The sequence below is a fragment of the Schistocerca serialis genome, unplaced genomic scaffold (genome assembly GCF_023864345.2).
Source record: "Schistocerca serialis cubense isolate TAMUIC-IGC-003099 unplaced genomic scaffold, iqSchSeri2.2 HiC_scaffold_1061, whole genome shotgun sequence".
Lineage (NCBI taxonomy): Eukaryota > Metazoa > Arthropoda > Insecta > Orthoptera > Acrididae > Schistocerca > Schistocerca serialis.
In genome coordinates, this window is record NW_026047252.1 from 30,001 (window position 1) to 40,000 (window position 10,000).

The 10,000-nt window shown below is 55.9% G+C and overlaps 2 non-coding genes and 1 pseudogene across 2 annotated transcripts; all 3 read right to left on the reverse strand.

Annotated features, from left to right (window-relative positions):
• Window positions 1-3,393, reverse strand: part of LOC126430849 (large subunit ribosomal RNA) — a 7,296-nt pseudogene extending 3,903 nt beyond the window's left edge.
• A 188-nt stretch (window positions 3,394-3,581) lies between these two features.
• LOC126430852 (5.8S ribosomal RNA) lies at window positions 3,582-3,736 on the reverse strand. Its single transcript, XR_007577366.1, has one exon. It is a non-coding gene; the product is annotated as a 5.8S ribosomal RNA (ribosomal RNA).
• Window positions 3,737-4,089: 353 nt separating this feature from the next.
• LOC126430844 (small subunit ribosomal RNA) lies at window positions 4,090-5,998 on the reverse strand. The gene has a single exon (XR_007577361.1). It is a non-coding gene; the product is annotated as a small subunit ribosomal RNA (ribosomal RNA).
• Window positions 5,999-10,000: the final 4,002 nt, after the last annotated feature.

Here is a 10,000-nt window from a genome sequence, read left to right on the forward strand (position 1 = left end):
GTGGCGGCTGGAGCAGGGTGCCATCCAAGAGGCCGCGCACGCAACGTGCACGCGACCGTCGGAAGGCATCCTGCGTTCTCGCGTATTCCCAGCGGCGCCGCTTGCGCTTCTGCGTCGGCGGCGCGGCAGGCGACCGCTTCGATGGTTGGCGCGGCCGCTGTGTCCTGGTGATCGATCTCTCCCCTCTGGACCCGACCGACGCAAGGGCATCCGGGAGCATGCCCAGGATGACATCGGGCGGCGTGCCCCGCCCCAGACCTATGACTCGATCCAGGGCAGAGAAACGCTGGGCGGAAGCAGGTAGCCCCGCCAGATGCTCCCAGATGGCGGCGTCAGTCGGCCCCTCCGGCGGCGGCCCGGTGGTGTCGGCCGCGAAGTCCTCGGCTGCGTCGACGGGCGGCGCAGCGGCCTCGCCCGCGTCAGGCAGCGGGCTCGCTGCTCCCCGGCGGGACGCCGGCTCTTCCCCCCGACCGATCTCAAGCGCCTCCATGAACTGGCGGACAAGCTGCTTGTGGGCAGTCATAGTTACTCCCGCCGTTTACCCGCGCTTGCTTGAATTTCTTCACGTTGACATTCAGAGCACTGGGCAGAAATCACATTGCGTCAACACCCGCTAGGGCCATCGCAATGCTTTGTTTTAATTAGACAGTCGGATTCCCCCAGTCCGTGCCAGTTCTGAGTTGATCGTTGAATGGCGGCCGAAGAGAATCCGCGCACCCGCGCGCCCCCGGAGGAGCACGCTAAGGCGGACGCGGCCTCGCAGCAAGGAAGATCCGTGGGAGGCCAAGGCACGGGACCGAGCTCGGATCCTGCACGCAGGTTGAAGCACCGGGGCGCGAACGCCGCGCAGGCGCGCGCATCCTGCACCGCCGGCCAGCACGAGGCCGACCAACGGCGAGAGCAGACCACGCCCGCGCTAAACGCCCGCACTTACCGGCACCCCTACGGCACTCACCTCGCCCAGGCCCGGCACGTTAGCGCTGACCCACTTCCCGACCAAGCCCGACACGCCCCGATCCTCAGAGCCAATCCTTATCCCGAAGTTACGGATCCAATTTGCCGACTTCCCTTACCTACATTATTCTATCGACTAGAGGCTCTTCACCTTGGAGACCTGCTGCGGATATGGGTACGAACCGGCGCGACACCTCCACGTGGCCCTCTCCCGGATTTTCAAGGTCCGAGGGGAAGATCGGGACACCGCCGCAACTGCGGTGCTCTTCGCGTTCCAAACCCTATCTCCCTGCTAGAGGATTCCAGGGAACTCGAACGCTCATGCAGAAAAGAAAACTCTTCCCCGATCTCCCGACGGCGTCTCCGGGTCCTTTTGGGTTACCCCGACGAGCATCTCTAAAAGAGGGGCCCGACTTGTATCGGTTCCGCTGCCGGGTTCCGGAATAGGAACCGGATTCCCTTTCGCCCAACGGGGGCCAGCACAAAGCGCATCATGCTATGACGGCCCCCATCAACATCGGATTTCTCCTAGGGCTTAGGATCGACTGACTCGTGTGCAACGGCTGTTCACACGAAACCCTTCTCCGCGTCAGCCCTCCAGGGCCTCGCTGGAGTATTTGCTACTACCACCAAGATCTGCACCGACGGCGGCTCCAGGCAGGCTCACGCCCAGACCCTTCTGCGCCCACCGCCGCGACCCTCCTACTCGTCAGGGCTTCGCGGCCGGCCGCAAGGACCGGCCATGACTGCCAGACTGACGGCCGAGTATAGGCACGACGCTTCAGCGCCATCCATTTTCAGGGCTAGTTGCTTCGGCAGGTGAGTTGTTACACACTCCTTAGCGGATTCCGACTTCCATGGCCACCGTCCTGCTGTCTTAAGCAACCAACGCCTTTCATGGTTTCCCATGAGCGTCGATTCGGGCGCCTTAACTCGGCGTTTGGTTCATCCCACAGCGCCAGTTCTGCTTACCAAAAGTGGCCCACTTGGCACTCCGATCCGAGTCGTTTGCTCGCGGCTTCAGCATATCAAGCAAGCCGGAGATCTCACCCATTTAAAGTTTGAGAATAGGTTGAGGTCGTTTCGGCCCCAAGGCCTCTAATCATTCGCTTTACCGGATGAGACTCGTACGAGCACCAGCTATCCTGAGGGAAACTTCGGAGGGAACCAGCTACTAGATGGTTCGATTAGTCTTTCGCCCCTATACCCAGCTCCGACGATCGATTTGCACGTCAGAATCGCTACGGACCTCCATCAGGGTTTCCCCTGACTTCGTCCTGGCCAGGCATAGTTCACCATCTTTCGGGTCCCAACGTGTACGCTCTAGGTGCGCCTCACCTCGCAATGAGGACGAGACGCCCCGGGAGTGCGGAGGCCGCCGCCCCGTGAAGGGCGGGGAAGCCCCATCCTCCCTCGGCCCGCGCAAGGCGAGACCTTCACTTTCATTACGCCTTTAGGTTTCGTACAGCCCAATGACTCGCGCACATGTTAGACTCCTTGGTCCGTGTTTCAAGACGGGTCGTGAAATTGTCCAAAGCTGAAGCGCCGCTGACGGGAGCGATTATTCCGCCCGAGAGCATCCCGAGCCAACAGCGGCGCGGGTCCGGGGCCGGGCCAGGTAGGTCCGTCATCCGGGAAGAACCGCGCGCGCTTGCCGGGAGCCCGAGCGCCCAAAGGGGCGAATCGACTCCTCCAGATATACCGCCGGGCAGCCAGCCAGGACACCGGGGCTCTGCCCAACAGACGCGAACCGAGGCCCGCGGAAGGACAGGCTGCGCACCCGGGCCGTAGGCCGGCACCCAGCGGGTCGCGACGTCCTACTAGGGGAGAAGTGCGGCCCACCGCACACCGGAACGGCCCCGCCCCGCGGCGAGTGGAAAGGCAACCGGACACGACCCCGCCGCGAATTGCTCCGCGCGGGCGGCCGGCCCCATCTGCCGAGGGCGGAGGCCAGTGGCCGGATGGGCGTGAATCTCACCCGTTCGACCTTTCGGACTTCTCACGTTTACCCCAGAACGGTTTCACGTACTTTTGAACTCTCTCTTCAAAGTTCTTTTCAACTTTCCCTCACGGTACTTGTTCGCTATCGGTCTCGTGGTCATATTTAGTCTCAGATGGAGTTTACCACCCACTTGGAGCTGCACTCTCAAGCAACCCGACTCGAAGGAGAGGTCCCGCCGACGCTCGCACCGGCCGCTACGGGCCTGGCACCCTCTACGGGCCGTGGCCTCATTCAAGTTGGACTTGGGCTCGGCGCGAGGCGTCGGGGTAGTGGACCCTCCCAAACACCACATGCCACGACAGGCGGCAGCCTGCGGGGTTCGGTGCTGGACTCTTCCCTGTTCGCTCGCCGCTACTGGGGGAATCCTTGTTAGTTTCTTTTCCTCCGCTTAGTAATATGCTTAAATTCAGCGGGTAGTCTCGCCTGCTCTGAGGTCGTTGTACGAGGTGTCGCACGCCACACCGCCAGCCGGCTGTGCACGCTACCGAGTAAGTACCGGTATGCGAACCGCCAGGCGACGGGCGCGCATCGCACGTTTAAGGAGACGCGGCCGGCCCCACAGGCGGCCACGACACTCCCAGGTCTGCGAAGCGGGGCAAACGCCGCGCGCTTCAGTATACGTAGCCGACCCTCAGCCAGACGTGGCCCGGGAACGGAATCCATGGACCGCAATGTGCGTTCGAAACGTCGATGTTCATGTGTCCTGCAGTTCACATGTCGACGCGCAATTTGCTGCGTTCTTCATCGACCCACGAGCCGAGTGATCCACCGTCCTGGGTGATCTTTTCATAGTTTCCACCATCTCTTTCGAGACAGTTGCATAGGCGGGACTGAGGCGTGTGGCGGCCCTGTTCCAGCGTTCAGTGTCCAACGGCCTCACGGCCGATGGGCGTCGTACGGCTCCACACCGGAGCGGACAGGCAGTCGGGCGAAAGTCATTCAAAACCGGCGCCAGGCGCCAGGTGCCGCAGGCCAGCCGCTCCAGCGCTTCAGCGCTCGTACCACACAACATTGCCGTTAGTTTTGAGACGAACGCGTGGTTCCGCACGCGGCGCACGGCTACTGCGAGCCGTACAGGTAGCTGCGTGTTGCGCGACACGACACGCACATCGAAAGACATGCAGTCTAGTCGGTAATGATCCTTCCGCAGGTTCACCTACGGAAACCTTGTTACGACTTTTACTTCCTCTAAATGATCAAGTTTGGTCATCTTTCCGGTAGCATCGGCAACGACAGAGTCAATGCCGCGTACCAGTCCGAAGACCTCACTAAATCATTCAATCGGTAGTAGCGACGGGCGGTGTGTACAAAGGGCAGGGACGTAATCAACGCGAGCTTATGACTCGCGCTTACTGGGAATTCCTCGTTCATGGGGAACAATTGCAAGCCCCAATCCCTAGCACGAAGGAGGTTCAGCGGGTTACCCCGACCTTTCGGCCTAGGAAGACACGCTGATTCCTTCAGTGTAGCGCGCGTGCGGCCCAGAACATCTAAGGGCATCACAGACCCGTTATTGCTCAATCTCGTGCGGCTAGAAGCCGCCTGTCCCTCTAAGAAGAAAAGTAATCGCTGACAGCACGAAGGATGTCACGCGACTAGTTAGCAGGCTAGAGTCTCGTTCGTTATCGGAATTAACCAGACAAATCGCTCCACCAACTAAGAACGGCCATGCACCACCACCCACCGAATCAAGAAAGAGCTATCAATCTGTCAATCCTTCCGGTGTCCGGGCCTGGTGAGGTTTCCCGTGTTGAGTCAAATTAAGCCGCAGGCTCCACTCCTGGTGGTGCCCTTCCGTCAATTCCTTTAAGTTTCAGCTTTGCAACCATACTTCCCCCGGAACCCAAAAGCTTTGGTTTCCCGGAGGCTGCCCGCCGAGTCATCGGAGGAACTGCGGCGGATCGCTGGCTGGCATCGTTTATGGTTAGAACTAGGGCGGTATCTGATCGCCTTCGAACCTCTAACTTTCGTTCTTGATTAATGAAAACATACTTGGCAAATGCTTTCGCTTCTGTTCGTCTTGCGACGATCCAAGAATTTCACCTCTAACGTCGCAATACGAATGCCCCCGCCTGTCCCTATTAATCATTACCTCGGGTTCCGAAAACCAACAAAATAGAACCGAGGTCCTATTCCATTATTCCATGCACACAGTATTCAGGCGGGCTTGCCTGCTTTAAGCACTCTAATTTGTTCAAAGTAAACGTGCCGGCCCACCGAGACACTCAATAAAGAGCACCCTGGTAGGATTTCAACGGGGTCCGCCTCGGGACGCACGAGCACGCACGAGGCGGTCGCACGCCTTCGGCTCGCCCCACCGGCAGGACGTCCCACGATACATGCCAGTTAAACACCGACGGGCGGTGAACCAACAGCGTGGGACACAAATCCAACTACGAGCTTTTTAACCGCAACAACTTTAATATACGCTATTGGAGCTGGAATTACCGCGGCTGCTGGCACCAGACTTGCCCTCCAATAGATACTCGTTAAAGGATTTAAAGTGTACTCATTCCGATTACGGGGCCTCGGATGAGTCCCGTATCGTTATTTTTCGTCACTACCTCCCCGTGCCGGGAGTGGGTAATTTGCGCGCCTGCTGCCTTCCTTGGATGTGGTAGCCGTTTCTCAGGCTCCCTCTCCGGAATCGAACCCTGATTCCCCGTTACCCGTTACAACCATGGTAGGCGCAGAACCTACCATCGACAGTTGATAAGGCAGACATTTGAAAGATGCGTCGCCGGTACGAGGACCGTGCGATCAGCCCAAAGTTATTCAGAGTCACCAAGGCAAACGGACCGGACGAGCCGACCGATTGGTTTTGATCTAATAAAAGCGTCCCTTCCATCTCTGGTCGGGACTCTGTTTGCATGTATTAGCTCTAGAATTACCACAGTTATCCAAGTAACGTGGGTACGATCTAAGGAACCATAACTGATTTAATGAGCCATTCGCGGTTTCACCTTAATGCGGCTTGTACTGAGACATGCATGGCTTAATCTTTGAGACAAGCATATGACTACTGGCAGGATCAACCAGGGAGCTGCGTCAACTAGAGCTGAGCAGCCGGCCGCCCGGGAGTGTGTCCCGGGGGCCCGCGCGAACACGCAAGCGTCCGCTCAATTATTCTGCAAACAGGAGGAGGCTGAGCTCCCCTGCACAACACACCTCGAAACCCTCTCAGGTCCCGGCGGCGCGCAGCGCCGTCCTAAGTACTTGGTCGGGTTCGAGAGAGGCGCAATCGCCCGGAGTTAGGCGAGTAGACGCTTTAGGTGCGACCACCCGTGCTCCCAACTGAGCTTGCCGCTGCCGACAGAGGCCCGGGAGCGTGCTGTCGTGGCATTGCCGGCGGGAGACAACACGCGCCACCTACGGTGACCGGCAGCTCCAACGCCAGCGCCACAGAAGGACAAAAGCCCCACTTGGGTGCCGAAGCGAACTCTCCCAGCACAGCGCACGCGCCAACACGTCCGCACAGCTGCGATACAAACCACCTGCGAGAACCGCTGGGGCGACCGAGCAGCAGACGGCGTCGCGGCGCCGAGCGCCGGGCGGCGGCGCATCCTCAGCGCACACAGTCCTCAATCGGACCAGCACACTGCAGATGGCCACCGCGCTTCGCACCGGGCCCGCGAGGACCTACTTTGGCCGCAAGGCGCCGCGAGCAGGGGGCGCCGGCGCGCAGCTGCGCCGCCTGCCGCGTCCGTCGGCCGGCGCGCCTGCCACTGGCCGCCCCCACCAGCCGGCTGTAGCGCGTGCGCCCACGCACCGCGCTGCCAGCACGCCGGGCGGCCCCCCCTCACCGGCCGGGGACGGTCCCACCCAGCCACCGCCGCGTATCGCCTCACACCCAGATCCCCTTTCGCGTTCGTGGGCATGGTGGGTCCCCTTTCACGTTCGTGGGCATGGTGGGTATCCCTGAAACAACCGGTTAATAGCTCGACCGATCGTCGCCAACACTGATTCACCTCTAGCGAGAACAACCGCACCACAACGGGTTACCTGTTGTTCATTTGCGTAACGTCACCAGCAAACGTAGACGTCCATCGCCATTTGCAACGAGTATTGCATGCCTGTGTCAGGTGTCACAACACACTACGTCTGCCCACATAGACGCAACAACATGTGCACGCCTCGAGAACACGTGGAAGGTAGCCCCCGTACGTATGCGGTGTCCATTGCGCGAACGACTGTCAGCCGGCCTCTGCAGGATGTCGCAGATGTGGAACGCGGTGCAACATGCTATCACGGTGTGTGAGAAGAGACGACTACGTCCGAATACACGCTCCACTACATCAACAGACTGCTCATGCTGATCGCCATCCAGGGCGTCCGTTCCTCCCACACGTCTGAATGGCGTACCACACTGCAATCCAGCTCTTATAGGGAGACGACACGTAGCTGCGTGCACAATATTTGGACTGTATGGTCTGCCGTTGCTAGGCGCAGTCGTCGTACGGTCACACATGTGCCACGATGTATCATTCAGTACATACGGACCAATGTGCAGTACAGTTTGTGGGTTTTGCGTACATCGGCGGACAGGTGACAGGCCGTACCACAACGTAGGCTGAGTACGTCGGCATGCGAAGGGCATTGAACATGCAAACTTCTCAACGACCAGCTTGCGAAGGCAGGGGGGAAGGGGGGGGGGGCATGTACGTCCTGCTGCTATCCACATTACAGTGTATAGCAGGAGCATGTGGAAAGTCAGCAACACCTGCAAGGTGTTTAACATGACGCGATACACAGGGGACCGGGCAGTGCGAATAGCGAACTATATTGCGAGGGTTGCGGTTAGGCAACACTACACTAATTTAACGAGTTGCATAACAATTACAGAGCAGGTCCAGCGACAACGTGCGTCAGGTTAAGGCGCAATATAGGTTAGGTTGAGGCACAATATAGGTTAGGTTAAGGCACAACATGGGTTACGTTAAGGCACAAATTGGGTTACGTTAAGGCACAACATGGGTTACGTTAAGGCACAACATGGGTTACGTTAAGGCACAAATTAGGTTACGTTAAGGCACAAATTAGGTTACGTTAAGGCACAAATTAGGTTACGTTAAGGCACAAATTAGGTTACGTTAAGGCACAAATTAGGTTACGTTAAGGCACAAATTAGGTTACGTTAAGGCACAAATTAGGTTACGTTAAGGCACAAATTAGGTTACGTTAAGGCACAAATTAGGTTACGTTAAGGCACAAATTAGGTTACGTTAAGGCACAAATTAGGTTACGTTAAGGCACAAATTAGGTTACGTTAAGGCACAAATTAGGTTACGTTAAGGCACAAATTAGGTTACGTTAAGGTACAATATGGGTTAGGTTAAGGTACAATATGGGTTAGGTTAAGGTACAATATGGGTTAGGTTAAGGTACAATATGGGTTAGGTTAAGGTACAATATGGGTTAGGTTAAGGCACAACGTAGGTTAGGTTAAGGCACAACGTAGGTTAGGTTAAGGCACAACGTAGGTTAGGTTAAGGCACAACATAGGTTAGGTTAAGGCACAACATAGGTTAGGTTAAGGCACAACATAGGTTAGGTTAAGGCACAACATAGGTTAGGTTAAGGCACAACATAGGTTAGGTTAAGGCACAACATAGGTTAGGTTAAGGCACAACATAGGTTAGGTTAAGGCACAACATAGGTTAGGTTAAGGCACAACATAGGTTAGGTTAAGGCACAACGTAGGTTAGGTTAAGGCACAACGTAGGTTAGGTTAAGGCACAACGTAGGTTAGGTTAAGGCACAACGTAGGTTAGGTTAAGGCACAACGTAGGTTAGGTTAAGGCACAACGTAGGTTAGGTTAAGGCACAACGTAGGTTAGGTTAAGGCACAACGTAGGTTAGGTTAAGGCACAACGTAGGTTAGGTTAAGGCACAACGTAGGTTAGGTTAAGGCACAACGTAGGTTAGGTTAAGGCACAACGTAGGTTAGGTTAAGGCACAACGTAGGTTAGGTTAAGGCACAACATAGGTTAGGTTAAGGCACAACATAGGTTAGGTTAAGGCACAACATAGGTTAGGTTAAGGCACAACATAGGTTAGGTTAAGGCACAACATAGGTTAGGTTAAGGCACAACATAGGTTAGGTTAAGGCACAACATAGGTTAGGTTAAGGCACAACATAGGTTAGGTTAAGGCACAACATAGGTTAGGTTAAGGCACAACATAGGTTAGGTTAAGGCACAACATAGGTTAGGTTAAGGCACAACATAGGTTAGGTTAAGGCACAACATAGGTTAGGTTAAGGCACAACGTAGGTTAGGTTAAGGCACAACGTAGGTTAGGTTAAGGCACAACGTAGGTTAGGTTAAGGCACAACGTAGGTTAGGTTAAGACACAACGTAGGTTAGGTTAAGGCACAACGTAGGTTAGGTTAAGGCACAACGTAGGTTAGGTTAAGGCACAACGTAGGTTAGGTTAAGGTACAACGTAGGTTAGGTTAAGGTACAACATAGGTTAGGTTAAGGTACAACGTAGGTTAGGTTAAGGTACAACGTAGGTTAGGTTAAGGTACAACGTAGGTTAGGTTAAGGTACAACGTAGGTTAGGTTAAGGTACAACGTAGGTTAGGTTAAGGTACAACGTAGGTTAGGTTAAGGTACAACGTAGGTTAGGTTAAGGTACAACGTAGGTTAGGTGAAGGCGCAATGTAGGTTAGGTTAAGGTACGATATACCTTAGGTTAAGGTACAATATCGCTTAGGTTAAGGTACAATATAGCTTAGGTTAAGGTACACGTTGTAGGGAAAGGTGTATTTTGGGGGGGGAGGGGGCGGCAGGTTCGTTGATAGTGATTATCGTAAGTGCATGCCTGCGGGATCATCCGATTTGTCACGTCAGGATGCACTTGTGGCTCATGACAGGCGGCGCTCCGATTCCAAGGTTGTGGCAGATCTGTGTCTTTCATTCCTGCCATTGTTTGTGTACTGTGACAGGAGGCAGTATTGTGATGTTGGGTGCACCCCTGTGTAGGACATGTGTGGGTGTTCGTGGCTTAGCTGAGCAATGGCGGATGTCGGAAGGGTGGGAT